Genomic DNA, 16,005 nt, shown 5'->3' on the forward strand with positions numbered 1-16,005 from the left:
CATTTGGCTTAAAGACTCTAATCTGTCAGTCTATCGCTCACTCCCCTTGAGAGCTAAATGAAAGTCACTCACAGTCTGTGGAGTTTCGGTTATCCCCTGCACCTCCTTTCTGGCTTGGTTGATGCTTTTCTCTGTCGTTCTGCTAGGCGCGGGGAGGGGATCTTCTGGTGTGAGCCCCAGGGCACTGTCATCATCTCTGCCAAAGTCGGTTTCACCACTGAGTGATCTGGTGCCTCTTCCACAAGATACCTCTAAACTCCTCCTCACCCTCCTGGTCTATTCACTCTTATTGTTCCCATTCCCGTGCCTCGCCTGTTTTGCTCCTCGATGCCCCACAATGATCGGGCCCTCTACACTTTCCCTCTTAGCTTCAGTTCCCTTTCTTCACTTGTTCTGCTTTTCTCCTCTGCCTTCCATACTTCTCTTCCCAACTCTTCCTCTATTGAGACCTCTGGTTGTTCACCTTCCTTAGCTCCTCTCACTGTTCCTTGTTTCTCTTCCTCCTCACACTTCACTGTCTGTCCCAGTCGTTTCCTTGTATAGATGTTACTAGTCTTTCACCTTCCATCCCTTGTCTATTGTCTTCCCTTACCCCCTTCTTCCTTACTCATTGCGGATCCCTCTCTGTCAGTGCTTTACTTCCCTTCTGTCCTTTTGCTTTTACTCTTATATCTTCACCCTCTTTATCCCTTCTCAGATCGATTGATATTGATATTGATATTTTATTTCTATTGCGCTCGTACACTAGTGTTTCAGAGCTCGACAAGGCAAGGGAGGGGAACAGGGGAGAACAAAACAATGATCTTACTAGGCCCAGTGACATAGAGAACGTGCAAGTGCATGGTAGAGGGGAGGGGGAAAGTACATGGAAGGGGGGAGTAGTGGAAAGTGCGAAGCAAAGGAGAAACAGATAAATAATAATAAATAAATAAATAATAAAGGCAACAAACAGTGGTAGTGCAGCCAGCAATTTGCAAGTGGTAGGTTTAAGGCAGCAGGCAGGGTAGGTCTGATAAGTGCAGACCCCACCCGCTTAATGTCCCCTACTACAGGTCTTCCGACACTGATTTTCTCATATCTTTCAATGTTCGACTCCTCCACTTACTATGCCCATTCCTCATCTTCTCCCTCTTCTTTCCCTTCTTCCACATTCTCTCTCTCTCATACTCTCTTCACTTCTGCACTGCCTTCACTGTCGAAGTCGTTCTTACCATTTTTCTAAATATCAATGTGGACCCGCCTCAGATGAGGTGCTTCAGGCACTAATTGGATTCATTTAATTTGGAACATTTGTAAAGCGCCTAAGCCCAGGGGCATCAGGGCGCTGTTGCAGACCAGTTACATTCAGTGCTTAGGGGGATATAACCTTGTGCAGGGTCTGTCAGCAGTGTCTCCCACGAGCCCTAACGCTCGGAGATCATTGCCTAACAAGACCTTTCCTGGGACGCTTCTCTGAATGCTCACTGGAATCGTGACTGCTGTACCATTGATAGTAAGATTTACAGGTATTACTGGGAACATGAGAGGTGGGCCGTCAGCCAACTTAGTGGGCATCAGAGTAGCTCTGGCAACTTCCTCTGAGTCTACCAAGGTAGAATCCACTACAGTTCGACTGCACCCACTAGCCCTAAGAGCTGGAGTATCTACTCCATTGATCAGCACACTGTCTTTAAAGTAGTGCTTGGTGTTATCTTGAATCCTAGCATAAGCCTCTGCGACTTTAGGCTCCCAGGAACCCAGGGAAACTAAAACTACCTCAGCTTCTATCCCACTGGGGAAGGAGTCTGAGGAGAAGGATGCTCCTATAATCTCTTCTTCCTCGTAGGAGGAGAAGGCCAGATTAGCAGAGTGGACCCCCAAGGTTTTGACCTTACATCTGGGATCCCCCTTCACGTGGTCAGTTGCTCCACAAGCAAAACAAGATCCATTGGGTCTGTTTACATAGGGAGGCTTATTGTAACCAGAGTTCTGTTTTGGAGGCTGACCTCCACTACCCTGTGAGTTCTCTTGTGTCTTACTCTTATTTTTCTTTTTGTGGCCCTTTTGAGAAGAAGATTTATCAGTTTCTCCACCCTCCTTATCTCTGGACTTTTTCCCTTCCTCCTGCTTACCAGGATGAGTTTTGTCCTTATGGGACACTCGATGTGACACCCATAAATCTGATGCAATGGCAAGCTTCTTTGGATCTATCTCCTTAGAATCTGCCAAATGCTGCTTAAGCTCAGGGGAAGAAAATGCAAAAAATATGTTCCAGCATGACAAGACTTATCATACCTTCAAAGGTAGAAACCTTATAACCTTCGACCCAGCCAGTCAAGTTTTTTAAGGATTCAGTTACATAAGATACCCATGTACCACCTTCTTTTTTCTTATACTCTCGGAATCGTTTTAAATATTGGGCAGGAGTCTTTCCAAACTTTAAAATGAGAGTTTGCTTCAACGCTGCAAAATCCGCTCGCTCAGTCTTCGACATTTCCATAATGGCACTGCAGCCAGAATGGGGCAGTCTGCTGAGTAACCAGGCAATTTTATCAGCATTGTCAACTTGTTGAACTTCACATGCATACTCAGATGTATTCAGCCATGTTATTCTTTTCCTTATAATCGTTAGACCCAGTTCCACATGAGAGGCCACCTAACTAGAAGGAAGTCCGAGCCCTACAAAGAGTGGAGCCTTGTGCTCAAAAGTACCAGCACACGCGGGTGCCAACGGGCAAAGGGGAGTCTCTTCAGGGAAATCAGGCAGTTCAGAGAGGTAAACAAAATGATGATGAACAGTTCCCCGCTACTCAAGCGCGGCCTCCACTTGTGGGCAGAAGCAGGGCGCGAGTGCGGAAAAGGGTTGCTGTTTACGACAGCAATGGAAAGCCATAGGCTCCTGCGGGAGGGCGACCGGTTAGGGTATTGACTACTCACCGGTCCCCGATGCAGGCAGACCCAGGCTTCTCCGGTTCCGTTTCAGTACTGGCAGTTTCAGATGCGATCAGCAGGATGTCTCAACGCCGTGTAGATTCCACGACAGCAGGAGTCAGGGTCGAAGGTGTCCCAAATGCAGCGAACACGCACAGATTGTTACCACAGCAGGGCATCTCGGCAACTTCGTGTATTCTGGTCCCAAAGCACATGTCTCATTTCAGACCTGGGAACGCCAAGTGTACGAATCGTGTGAGAGTGCCGAAGACACGGGATTAGCAGTAAACCAGACGGCGGTGACAGAGCAAGGTTCCTGTGTAGGCCGGTCAGTCCACTGGATGGCCCAGGGATGCTTCCGAAGGCTTACGTACAGGACTTGGTGAAGATGCCGAGAATAGTTGTTCCCTCTATTCTAAAAGGTGGAAGCGCCTTTGCAGACCTTCTCGTTGGATCAGAGGCCGAGTGGTCTCGCAGGATGACAGCAGTGCAGGGTTCCAAACCTTCAGCGGGTCACCAGCGATTCCTCGACTCAGCTTCTTAGTTGCAGGATACTTGGCTCCTTATCCTTTGTTCGTGAGAACTCAGGAGATCGACATGGTAGTGGGGTTTTCAGCCTCCTCTTATCCAGAGTTTCCTTCGCACCAAAACGGAGAGGGCCCAATGGGAGATCCGCTCACAAACACTCACACCATACGTGGACCTATCACGGACCACAGTGGTCCCAGGCATTCAGGACACTCTAGACTCTCTGGCACCCAGGATGTGTATTGGGAACAGACATCCTAGCCCACATCCTGGAGGCACACAAAAGGCATGCATAAGCCCGTGAAAGCGTTGTGTTTCGCGGGAAAGTGCATGACCAAATAAGGCCTGCCCTGGGTCGGCTCGACCTGGGGGAAGGTGAAGGGGCAAGACAGTCAGCGGACAGGACAAAGAACCTCGTGGCATGGCCATTTTGGAGGCCAGGCAACCCATTTGGGCCAAACGCGGGAAGCGTGGTTAACATGGCAAAAAGGGCTTCAAAACACAAAGAAACGATAGCTGCCACCAGTCCCGTCCGTGACACACTTGCGCATTTCATGATGAGTCCAGCGAGAGTTTTTAGGGCCTTTGGAATGACTAGAGACCCAAGAGCGCGGTAATGTAAGTTACGGTGCACTCTTGTTTCATGTTGCTCAAAAGCTGCAACATGAGGAAAGGACTAAGGGAAACAAAGTCTCCTGGTACTGACTGTCTTAATGGCATGTCAGGTTCCCCATAAGAATGGAGCGAAAGCCCAGAGGAGTGCGGCGGAAGGCTGTGCTTCTCTGCTAAAGTCTAGATCAGGGTGTAAAACAACAGCAAAAAGTTTGGGGGTTGCCACATGGAAGGAAAATTACCTACAATTATGAAATCTTTCCTAACAGGGAGATGGTGGGAATAGGGCAGAGTTCAGTAGAAGAGCCACGTTTTCAAGTCTTTCTGAAAGTCTCCGGAGGATTCCTGTGCTCAGAGGCCTACTGGAAAGGCGTTCCATTGGTGAGCGATGATTGTTGGGAAACTCACTTGCCCCCCTTGGCTCTCTTTATGTCATGCATTCAGTACGCAGTCAGCCAGCACTCCCTGTTAATGTCCGTATACAACACGACACTTCCAAAACACTACACTCACTTGGTATGCAGGGCGAACCCAGTTCGCACAGGGAGGCCGGAATGGGCATGGTCTTCCCTGTCTTCCTTTGAGAGATACTGGACCTCATTCCGAGTTTTGAGGTAATGGAACAATGATGCGGCTAAAGGAATACCGGCATCGATTACCGCTACAGGATATTCTAACCAGCGCGGTTAGATCGTAAATACGATCGTAAATACGTAAATACGCTGTCTTCATCGTAAATACGATGCCGTTAATAGCGGTCTGGACGCACCCACGCAACCCACCATGCCAGCATTAGCGGCATGCCGTAAACTGCATTAGATCACAAGTGAAGCAGACATGCAAATAACGGCCTCATGAAGGCGGAAAAAGTGGTTACCAGCATGCCGTAAATACAGGCATTGCCGACCTACTGTAAAATGCCCTGCGCAGTGTTCCCAACTGCCACAGGTGCACACAATCAGCACAGGTGGAGGCAATGGAGTCAGGCCCAGTACAAAAGGAGCACACCCACACACCACCCCCCCTCCCACACCAAGATGATTCCAATAGTAGTAGCATTACTGGAGCTGGAGGACTTGCTTGCATTGCCACAACATCAACAACAACAACAACAAAAGGCGCCACCACAGAGGAGACGCAGGAGGAGAAGGAGGGTGAGACAGGCCTAGCATGCCCCACCAGTGCAGCCACCGTTACCACGCCGGCAGCCCCCAATCCCTCGCATCAGAGCCAGTCCTTTCAACCTAACCCCTGAGCAGATCCACACCCTGTACCGTCTGGACCGGGACACCATCACCACCAAAGTGGACCTGATATACGACGACATAGTGAGCCTCATTGAAATACGCACCGCCATCCCCCCTCTACTGAAGGTAGTGTCTGTGCTCCACTTCCTTGCCACAGGCACCTACCAGCACACAGTGGGGCACATGCATGGCATATCACAACTCTTTTTTTCCCGGTTTCTGAACCAAGTGCTGGATGCCCTCCTCAAGCACACAAGGAACTACATATCCCTACCACAGACTCCCCAGGAGATATTTGATACAAAAGTTCCCTTCCATGCAGTGGCAGGCATGCCAAATTGTGTAGGTGCCCTCGACTGCACCCACGTGGAGTTGGTGGTCCTGCATGCCATGGAGGTGGTGTACCGCAACCGCAAGCAATACCACTCCATCAATGTGCAGATGGTATGCGACGCCAGCAAGATCATCACACATTGTTGTGCCCGATATCCAGGATCAACTCATGACTCTTTGGTCCTGTGGAACTCCACGCTACCACGCTTCATGGAGCGACATGCTGGACGACGTGCCTGGCTGCTTGGTAAGTAGCAGGACTGGCACATGGCATTGAAATGGGGGGAGAGATGCACACACCACCATGCTGCCAATGTTGATGTGACTACACAATTTGCACATCACCGAACACTGTGCCCCAAACCATCACAAACCGTACATGACACCCAAATTCCATATGAATGAAGTAAGGTCGACACCTATCACTACATGACTAACAGGAAACCATCCCACAACACGTGCACCACTCATCAGCGACCCTCACCCTCCATAATGCCATCCTGCACCATGCAGTGCATATGCACCATGTTGCTGTCTCCAGCATATCACCACACAGGACAAGCATCTCTGGGAGTGCATCAAACTGAGCCTACTAGGGAATCCACTGTCTGGCACAGGGCCGGCACACTCACAGGAGTGCAGCATGTAACCAAGGGAATCATCAGCGGTGATTGCCCAATATTGCACAGACTACTGCCAACGCTTCCAAATCTCACAGAACACAACACCTCACTTTGACACTAACACAGCTGTATGCATACACGATGCATGTGTAACAAGATGTCAGTGCACACCATGTATCATCTTGAAGATGCAACCCACACCATTATTCCAAGGCACAGGACACATTGAGGGACTGAAAATGGCATCAATGCATCCAGGGACATGTGCATGTGGGCAACAATAACTGGCAGGCATGTGTGACTAGTACAGCTGTCCATCATGAATCGCCTAACATTTACCTTTATTTACCTCTCATGCAGGTGATAGTGGCTATCCCTTGAAGCCGTGGCTCCTCACCCCTGTCCGAAACCCACAGAACAGGCACGAGGAGGACTACAATCGTTCCCATACCCATACCCGTGTGGTCATCGAGCAGACCTTTGGCCTGTTGAAGGCAAGATTTCGCTGCCTCAGCCGGTCGGTTGGGGCACTCCTCTACAGGCATGAGAAGGTGGCCAAGATCATCATGGCATGTGTAATGCTGCACAATATGTGCATCCGCCGGAAAACGTGCCCCTGCCCCCTGACACTGAACTGCTACCACCTGAAGATGATGAAGGGGAAGAAGAAGATGTGGCAGGACATCATCACGGTGCCGATGCACAGGAGGGACGTGCTGTGCGCCAGTCAGTGATTGCACAATATTTCTGACACACTTGGCAGCAGAGGGTGACATGATGGTTGGGCAGAGGGCACTGATTGTGGGGATACATGTACACTATGCACTGTAAATGAATAAATGACACATGTGCAATGATGAATGTCCATTCAGGTCTTCTTTTGCACACAACCGGTGTATTGATTGTAACAATATAAACGTAAGTGACAAAACCCTCCACCACCCTCACTCCTCTCCCCTCTCCCACAACAACTCCCCCACACGCCCTCACCCCAGTCCCCCTCCCCCAACTCCCCACACACCCTCACACCACCTCCCCGATCCCCCCACAACTCCCCCATACAAGTCCCATTGAGTCCCCGAAGCCTACATGAGGCTGCTATAACTATTACTCGGCACTCCCTGACCCAGGGGGCGGCATGTCTTGTCGGCGCTGTGTACTGGCCGACCTGCGGAGCGGGCTCGTTTGTGTGGAACTGCAAGACGACGGTGTGGCCGCCTGCTGAGGTAGTGTGGCAGCATGCCCTGCCTCCATGGCATCCGCGATGCACCCTAACACATGCCAGAAGGCCGAGACCTCCTCGCAGAGGCGACTGGTGTTGTCCGTGAAAGATCTGACCAGGGTGGCAGTGTTGTCTGTAATGGACCGGCCTAGTGCAGCTAACTCTATATGCCATTCCTCTCTGGCCTGACGGTTGTCCTGTACAAACTCACGAACGAGTGCAGTGAGCTGGTCAGCCCGCTGCGACCCTGCGGATGCACCTGTGAATGTGCTGGGAACCTGGCTGTCATGCCCAGCCTGCTCAGCCTCCCCAACACTGAAAACTGGACTGAGATGTCCCTCAGTGTGGTCATGGCCGGACTGCTCTGGGGTGGTGGCGTTCCCGGTATCATAAGAGGATACTTGGGGGGATGCAAGTTGGGTTGGGCTATGGACCACATCCATTATATCGTCCTCCATGGTGCCCCAGATGTCCTCCTGGGTGTCATCCACAGTCAGGGGTGCCGTGGTTTCCACCTCCCCAGCCAAACTAGACTCCTCCGAATGGGGTGTCTCACATGTGTCTCCAGGCTGACCAGTGGGTGGAGGTGGTGGTGGTGGTGCTGTGCCCTCCACGGGCCTTGGTGGCACAGGTGCAATGTGTACCTGCGATGGCTTGGATGCTGGGACACGCGCTCCCTGGCTTATCCCCTGGAGGTTGACGGCCGGTTGCTGTCCTCCTGGAACCTCTTCCGGGGTGTGGCCTGTGCAGGGGTAGCGTCCTGCCCATCGCTGTCATGGTCACTGCCTGTGGGGGTGGAAGAGAGGGACGGCATGAGTGATGTTTTAATAGGCATCATACATACATTGGGACAATTGTTCATCCACACAATTGGGGGTATTAGGCATTTGTGTTTGGAAGGGCACGTCATTTGATACATAGGTGGTAAATGCAGGCATATGTCGGCTTCACTCATGTTGGCCAGGAACAGTGCTGTCTGACATGCATACTATTTTGGTCATGCACGCTGTGTGCCTCGTGGAATTTCCTACTTTGTGTGCTATGTGTCATGTACGATGTTGCCTTGCACCAGGCATCAGCATGTGTCTGTGGTGCTTCGGCCTACTTTACGGGGAGTGTTTGTGTGTGGGCACCATGGCGTGACTCTTCGGACTGACATTGGGGTTGACTTTCATCAGATTTGGCATAGCAGTGTTTACTTTGGACACTCACCTCCATCGCCCAATGTTGTGGCACCACACTCCATCTTGCCTACACCTTCAATGGATTCCGTCACAATCATGCCTGCGCATGTGTCCTCCCACGGCGTGAGCTTTATAGGGGAACTAGGATCTCCTCCTGTTCCCTTGGCCTGACTGCGATTGACGGATAGTATGTTGCGCACCCTTAGGCGCAGGTCGTCCCATCGCTTACGGCAGTCTTTAACTGAGCGTGGTGTGTTGCCCACAGCACTAACCTTCTGGGCAATAAGTGCCCAAATATCTTTTTTCCATAGCACTGCCTCTCTCCTCATGTTGCTGGAGAAGACTGTGCCTGAATGCTCGTGCAATGTGTCCACGAGCATCTGGAGCTCATCCTCATTAAATCGTTCCTTTCTCAGGCAGGCAACTCCCTTCTTCAGGGCCTTAGGCATTCTGGTCTTGTAGGAGGAAGTTTTCTGACAATCAGCAGTGTCCCAGGGGTCCTGTGTGCTGAGGATGGCAATGGATTGTGTTTTTAAAGATGGCCGCCATGCTCCTTCCCGTTCCTGTGCGATGACGCTATTTCCGGTTCCGCTAATAAGCGGTGACCGTAAATAGCGGTGACCGCTAATTACGGTCACCGCTATTTACAGTCACAGCTAATGACGCATTGAACTGTGTCGGTAGTGTTATCTGCGATATGCTTGATGCCGGTACAGGCTTTTTGGGAGCCTTTTGCGGCATGGCGCTAGATACCTTACCGGCATGGTGTAAAGCTCGTGCCCGCGAAGTCGTAATAGTCCTCTATTAGCGGACTGGTGCCAGCACGGACACGCTATTTGCCCCATGCCAGTAAGGGACATTACTTACCTCCAAACTCGGAATGAGGCCCACTGTCTTGTTGCGGCAACGCCGTTCCAGACGTTTTCGTCTGTGCCATGATTGGCGGTTGCCCTGGAAACTGGGCCAGTTCAAGAGGACACGCTTTTCTGATCACGTGAAAGGAACACGGCCACATGATCATGTTTCTATGTTGAACGTATAAAGTTACTCCGGAAGCACTACAAGGTGCTTCACAGCTGTGATTGACCACCAGCTTATGGCGCTCATCACAGATCCTACGAATATTGTCTTCACGGAATCTTGACCACGGCTATTGTATCATGGACCTGCTCTTGCCCACTCCTTTTGCTACGGCGTGCTTTTCATCAGTACGGAACTCCGACCACGGCTATTGTATCACGGACCTGCTCCTGCTTACTCCTTCTACTACGGCGTGCTTTTCGTTGGTACAGAACTTGATCCAGGCTCACGTATCACAGACCTGCTCTTGTCTACTTCCCCACCACGACGTGATTATCATTACGGAAAACCAATGCTCTTGCACCTTGGACTTGCTACTGTTGTTACCCTACTATTCCAGCATGTTGTTTGGCCTTCACAGACCAATAGCTGCTTGAACTGCAGACTTGCTATTGAGGCTTGTGCTACAAGTCTGGGCACAGTGTCTTGTCTTCTCGAAACTTTGCACTTGGCGGGTTTCTGTTTTTTGCCACTGGACTGCCTTACCTTGCTACAAGGCCACCTCCGTGTCCCGGACTCGCTCTCACATGCCTGGGAAACCTTGTGCAGTACCATCCAGTACATTACATAGGTGCCAACCAATTAAGGTGTTCCATCTGCTGGACAACCATCATCCCCCACCAGCACCACATTAGTGAGTACAGCAGGCACTCTGCATACTACCTCACTTACAAGCTGTCCTCAGCCAGCCACATGGTAGGTGCCATTGTCATTGTTCTAGTATCATACTTAAGGACTCATTGTATAGTGTGCTTAATAAACCCTTGTTTCCATTGCAGCTACCTGGGGACCTGGTGCCTTGTTCCAGCCACCTATGGCCTCAATGATTGGTCAGTGAGTGGCATATTCTCTCCCTGACCGGTACTTGGGGATGGAGGTATCCATAGTCTTCACAAGAACCAGTGCTGACAGACTGTGAAGCCACTGCTGAGACTATGGAATGCCGCTGCAGGGGACCCAGTGGCTGCCCTGGTTCAAGCAATAACGGTACTAAGGGCTGACATGACGGCCGTTACCGCCGCCATCCATCAGAGACTAGACGCCATCCAAAGTGAACGACACGCCCTCCCGTCGGATTCCTTGTTCGGGGATCATCATCTGCCGGTCCAGCCCGTTCCCTCTAATGCTGCACTGCCACAGAATCCTGTTTATGTCCCCACGCCTTTTACCTTCGCAGCCCCTGAAAGGTTCCAAGGGGATCCCCGGAAATTCAGAACGTTTCTCAATCAATGTAAATTGCACTTCCTGTGTCGTCCACAAGCCTTTCCTTATTCCACGACCAAGGCAGCCTTCAAATTGTCCCATCTCAGCGGTATCGCAGCCACCTGGGCCAACCCCCTGTTGGAGAACAACAGCCCAGGGCTCTATGACTTCGATTTACTAGTGGCCAAAATGACCAGGGTGTTTGACACACGCCACAAAGCACAGACAAGAGACCTAGAACTATTGGATTTGGCTCAGAGAAGGGCACGTTGATTGAGTACATAACCTGGTTCAATCACCTATCTGTAGAAACCGCCTGGCCCGAAGATAAAACGGCGGTTGTCTAATACCGGGGGTTGAATGACTCTATGAAGGACTCCTTGGCTGTGATACCCACACTGCCAGCCCAGTACCTGGAATTGGTGGATCTGACCCTTCTGGTAGATGCTCGGAGGGCTGAATTTTAGACCGAAACAGGAAAAAAAACCTGTCCCTTTACCAACTCAGGCCAGCCTCCTGTCAACCCCTCTGTGGAACCCATGCAAATAGGGGGTATACGCAGTCCTATCACCACCACCGAAAGATAGCGATGTAGGTCCGCCAATGCCTGTTTTTACTGCGGTCTGAACAGCCATTATGTTAAAGCATGTCCCAGGCACCCAAAAAGGCCTTTGGGTTTTCAGAAGACTCGTCCTGAGACATGGGGGCACAGAGGAGCTCCCACTTGACCCCTGCATTACAATCACCGTCCACAGGTCTCACCCGGCCTATAGTTCTACAAGCCCTGTTGTTTTCCGTTGAGGACACTAACAATCAGGTCCAGTTAGTATTGGATTCTGGGGCCACAGGTACTTACATAGATATCTGACTTGCTGCCTGAAGATGAGGCCTTGAAGGAGTACATCCAAAATTCACTCAGGTTAGGGCACATTAGGCCATCCAAATCCACCGTAGCCAGTCCCATATTCTTCATACCAAAGAAGGAAGGTGATCTCCAACCTTGTGTGGACTACAGGCAGCTCAATCATGTCACAATAAAATAACGGTACCCTTTACCACTCATCAACCCCCTACTCGATCGCCTGACACATGCCACAGTCTTCACCAAACACGACCTTAGGGGGGCCTATAACCTGGTCCGTGTGAGGCGGTGGATGAGTGGAAAACCGCCTTCTGTACCCGGCATGGGCTTTATGAATACACTGTCATGCCCTTCGGTTTGTGTAACGCACCGGCCACATTCCAAAGGTTCATGAATGAGCTTTTTCATGACATTATAGACAACTATATTGGTGTCTATTTAGATGATATACTGATTTTTTTCTCCATCCATACAGGAAAACATTGGACATGTCTGTGAGGTCCTGCTCCGTTGTAAGGCAAATTGATTGTACGCCAAGCCAGAGAAGTGCCTGTTTCACGTTTCGGAGGTGGAATTATTGGGGTTTCATATCACCTCCAAGGGCCTTACCATGACCACCACCAAGGTTTCTCCTGTCCTCAACTGGCCTACCCCAACCAACATAAATCCTTACAGTCTTTCCTGGGGTTTGCTAATTTTTACAAGTGGTTTATCTCTGGGTTTTCTGCCATTGTTGCCCTGTTGACAGCCCTCACTAGCCCAAAAAACCCTTTTGTTTGCACACCCACACATCAGGAGGCCTTTGTGTCCCTTAAATCAACGTTCACAACAACCCCATTTTGCAACATCCCGACGTGGAGCAACCATTGGTGGTAGAGGCAGATGCATCATCCTTTGCATTGGGGGCGGTTCTCTCACAGGTTTGTCCAGCCACCGGGCTATTGCATCCAGTGGCTTTTCACTCTCGCAAGTTCACGCCCATGGAATGTCATTATACGGTTACAGAGAAGGAATTGTTAGCGGTCAAGGATGCATTTCAGGTCTGGAGACACAACCTGTTGGGGGCAAAGCATCCCATAACGGTCTACACTGATCACCGTAATCTACACGACCTGGCTTCATTCAAATGTGTCAACAGTCGCCAGGTTTGCTGGCATATTTGTTTTCCTGCCTTTCACTCCACTATCCGCCACCACCCAGGGGTCATACATGGGAAGGCAGACGCCCTGTCGCGCCTACCTGGTGGTGATTAACTCCCGGTTTTTCCTGATACTCTGTTGGACAAGGAGCATGTCATCTGTCTCTGCACTCCACCTCCAGCCCTGCTTATGACTATAGGTCAATGGGCTTCTATCAATCCAGGAGTCGTAAACGACTGGACTTGGTGTTTCAGGATGGCCTACCCTTTGTGAAGGATAGGCTCTACTTACCTACACAGGAGACACACACACAGGCACTAGAATGGTCCCATGACCATGTCATCAATGACAACCAGGCCAAACGCGCACCCTAGCTATTCTACAACCCTGGTGTTGGTGGCCCCCCATGCGAACAGACACCTACGACTATGTCAATAACTGTTCTGTCTGTGCCCAGTGTAAAAACCAGAAAGGACGTCCTCTGGGTCTGCTACAACCCATGTCTATACCACCCAAACCATGGTACACAGTCACCATGGATTTAATCACAGACTTACCACGACTAAAAGGTTACGATACGATATGGGTGGTTGTTGATTACTTTTCCAAGATGGCATGCTTTATTCCCTGTATGGGTATCCCTTCCGCTCCTGACCTGGCTGGCCATTTCTTTCGTTTGGTGTTTTGCCTTTTTGGGCTCCCTTCAGTGATGATCACTGACTGGGGTTCCCAGTTCACCTCACGTTTCTGGCGGGCACTCACTGACATGTTGGGTATCGATGCACGATTCTCTTACCACCCTGAGACAGACGGGCAAACAGAACAGGCCAACCAATCACAAGAGCCGTATTTGCGCTGTTTGTCCCTCCAGTACCAACACACATGGCACCAGGTACTGCACATAGCAGAATTCGCCTACAATAACGCCCCACATTCATCCACTGGCTTGTCTCCGTTCTACACACTGTATGGTCAACATTCCCGTATCCTGCCCATTCCTGATTACCGAACCTCCCCCGCGGCCCCAGCCTCAGAGACCTAAAAGCCGTACACGCCCAAGCCCTTGCTAACCTCCATGCAGCCCAGACGGCAATGCAACATGCAGCAAATAAAAGATGCACTCCTGCACCACCCTACGTAGCCAGCGACAGGGTATGGCTGTCCACCAAACACCTCTGTATCCCTGGTTGTTGCAAACTGTTACCCCGGTACATTGGTCCTTACAGGGTCTCCAAAGTTATTAATGCTTTTGCCTACCATCTCTCCTTACCTATCGCATGGCATATTCACCCAGTGTTCCATACCTCCCTCTTGAAGCCCTGTCCCACTTCTTCCCGAATAGTACTGCCTCCTTCTCCCATCCTGCAAGGGTCGCCAAACGAGTACGAGGTCCATGCCATCCTAGATTCCAAGATTAGGAGGGGTAGGTTATTCTATCTGGCAGATTGGGAAGTTCCATGTGTTAATTTCACCGCAAAAATATCGCCATATTTTTGTGTCAAAATTCACACATGGACCCGGCGGGAGACATCCCAGCAACCCGCGCATCATTTTTGAATGTTCGGGGGATACCCCCGCAACCCCCGCTCCCACATAATATCCCCAACAAAAATATCGCCTCTGGCAAACCAAACGGCCATATCTATGGCAATATTTTTGTTGGTGTATTATGTAGTGATACCGACTGGGAGGGTTTCGGCCTTGAGGAGCGGTCCTGGGAGCCTGCAGAGTATGTCCATGCCCCTCTTCTGGTGTCTCACTTCCATAGCTCTTGCCCTTCATGCCCACGGGGATGTGGGCCTTTGGGGTGGGGGTGCTCTGTCATGCATTCAGTATTCAGTCAGCCAGCACTCCCCGTTAATGTCTGTATACAACATGACACTTCCAAAACACTACACTCACTTGGTACGCAGGGCGGCGTTCCCAGATCGCGACAGGGAGGCCGGAATGGGCATGGTCTTCCCCATCTTCCTTTGAGAGATACTGTCTTGCTGCGGCAACGCCGTTCCAGACGTTTTCGTCTGTGCCGTGATTGGCGGTTGCCCTGGAAACTGGGCCAGTTCAAGAGGACATGCTTTTCTGATCACGTGCAAGGAACACGGCCACATGATCATGTTTCTATGGTGACTGTATAAAATTACACCAAAAGCACTACACGGTGCTTCACAGCTGTGTTCGACCACCAGCTTACGGTGCTCATCACAGATCCTACGAATATTGTCTTCACAGAATCCTGACCACGGCTATTGTATCACGGACCTGCTCCTGCTTACTCCTTCTGCTACGGCGTGCTTTTCGTTGGTACAGAAACCGATCCCTGCTCACGTATCATGGACCTGCTCTTGTCTACTTCTCCATCACAATGTGATTATCATTATGGAAAACCAACGCTCTTGCACCTCGGACTTGCTATTGTTGTTACTCTACTATTCTGGCGTGTTGTTTGGCCTTCACAGACCAATAGCTGCTTGAACTGCAGACTTGTTATTGAGGTGCTTGTGCTGCAAGTCCGGGCATGGCGTCTTGTCTTCTCTGAACTGTACACTTGGCGGGTTTCCATTTTTGCCACTGGGCTGCCTTACCTTGCTACAGGGCCACCTCCGTGTCCCAGACTTGCTTTCACACGCCTGGGAAACCCCGTTAAGTACCATCCAGTACATTACATAGGTGCCAACCAATTCAGGTGTTCCATCTACTGGACAGCCATCATCCCCCACCAGCACCACATTAGAGAGTACAGAAGGCACTCTACCTACTACCTCACTTACAAGCTGTCCTCAGCCAGCCACATGGTAAGTGCCATTGTCATTATTCTAGTATCATATTTAAGGACTCCTTGTATAGTGTGCTTAATAAACCCTTGTTTCCATTGCAGCTACCTGGGGACCCAGTGCCTTGTTCCAGCCACCTGAGGCCTCAATGATTGGTCAGCGAGTGGCACATTCTCTCCCTGACCGGTACTTGGGGAAGGAGGTATCCATAGTTTTCGCAAGAACCAGTGCTGACATTTTACTCGTGGTGTGATCTTGTAGGCCTTGTTGATTGAGTTCTTTCAATTTTCT

This window comes from Ambystoma mexicanum, chromosome 14 (genome assembly GCF_040938575.1).
Source record: "Ambystoma mexicanum isolate Mex_15411 chromosome 14, UKY_AmexF1_1, whole genome shotgun sequence".
NCBI lineage: Eukaryota > Metazoa > Chordata > Amphibia > Caudata > Ambystomatidae > Ambystoma > Ambystoma mexicanum.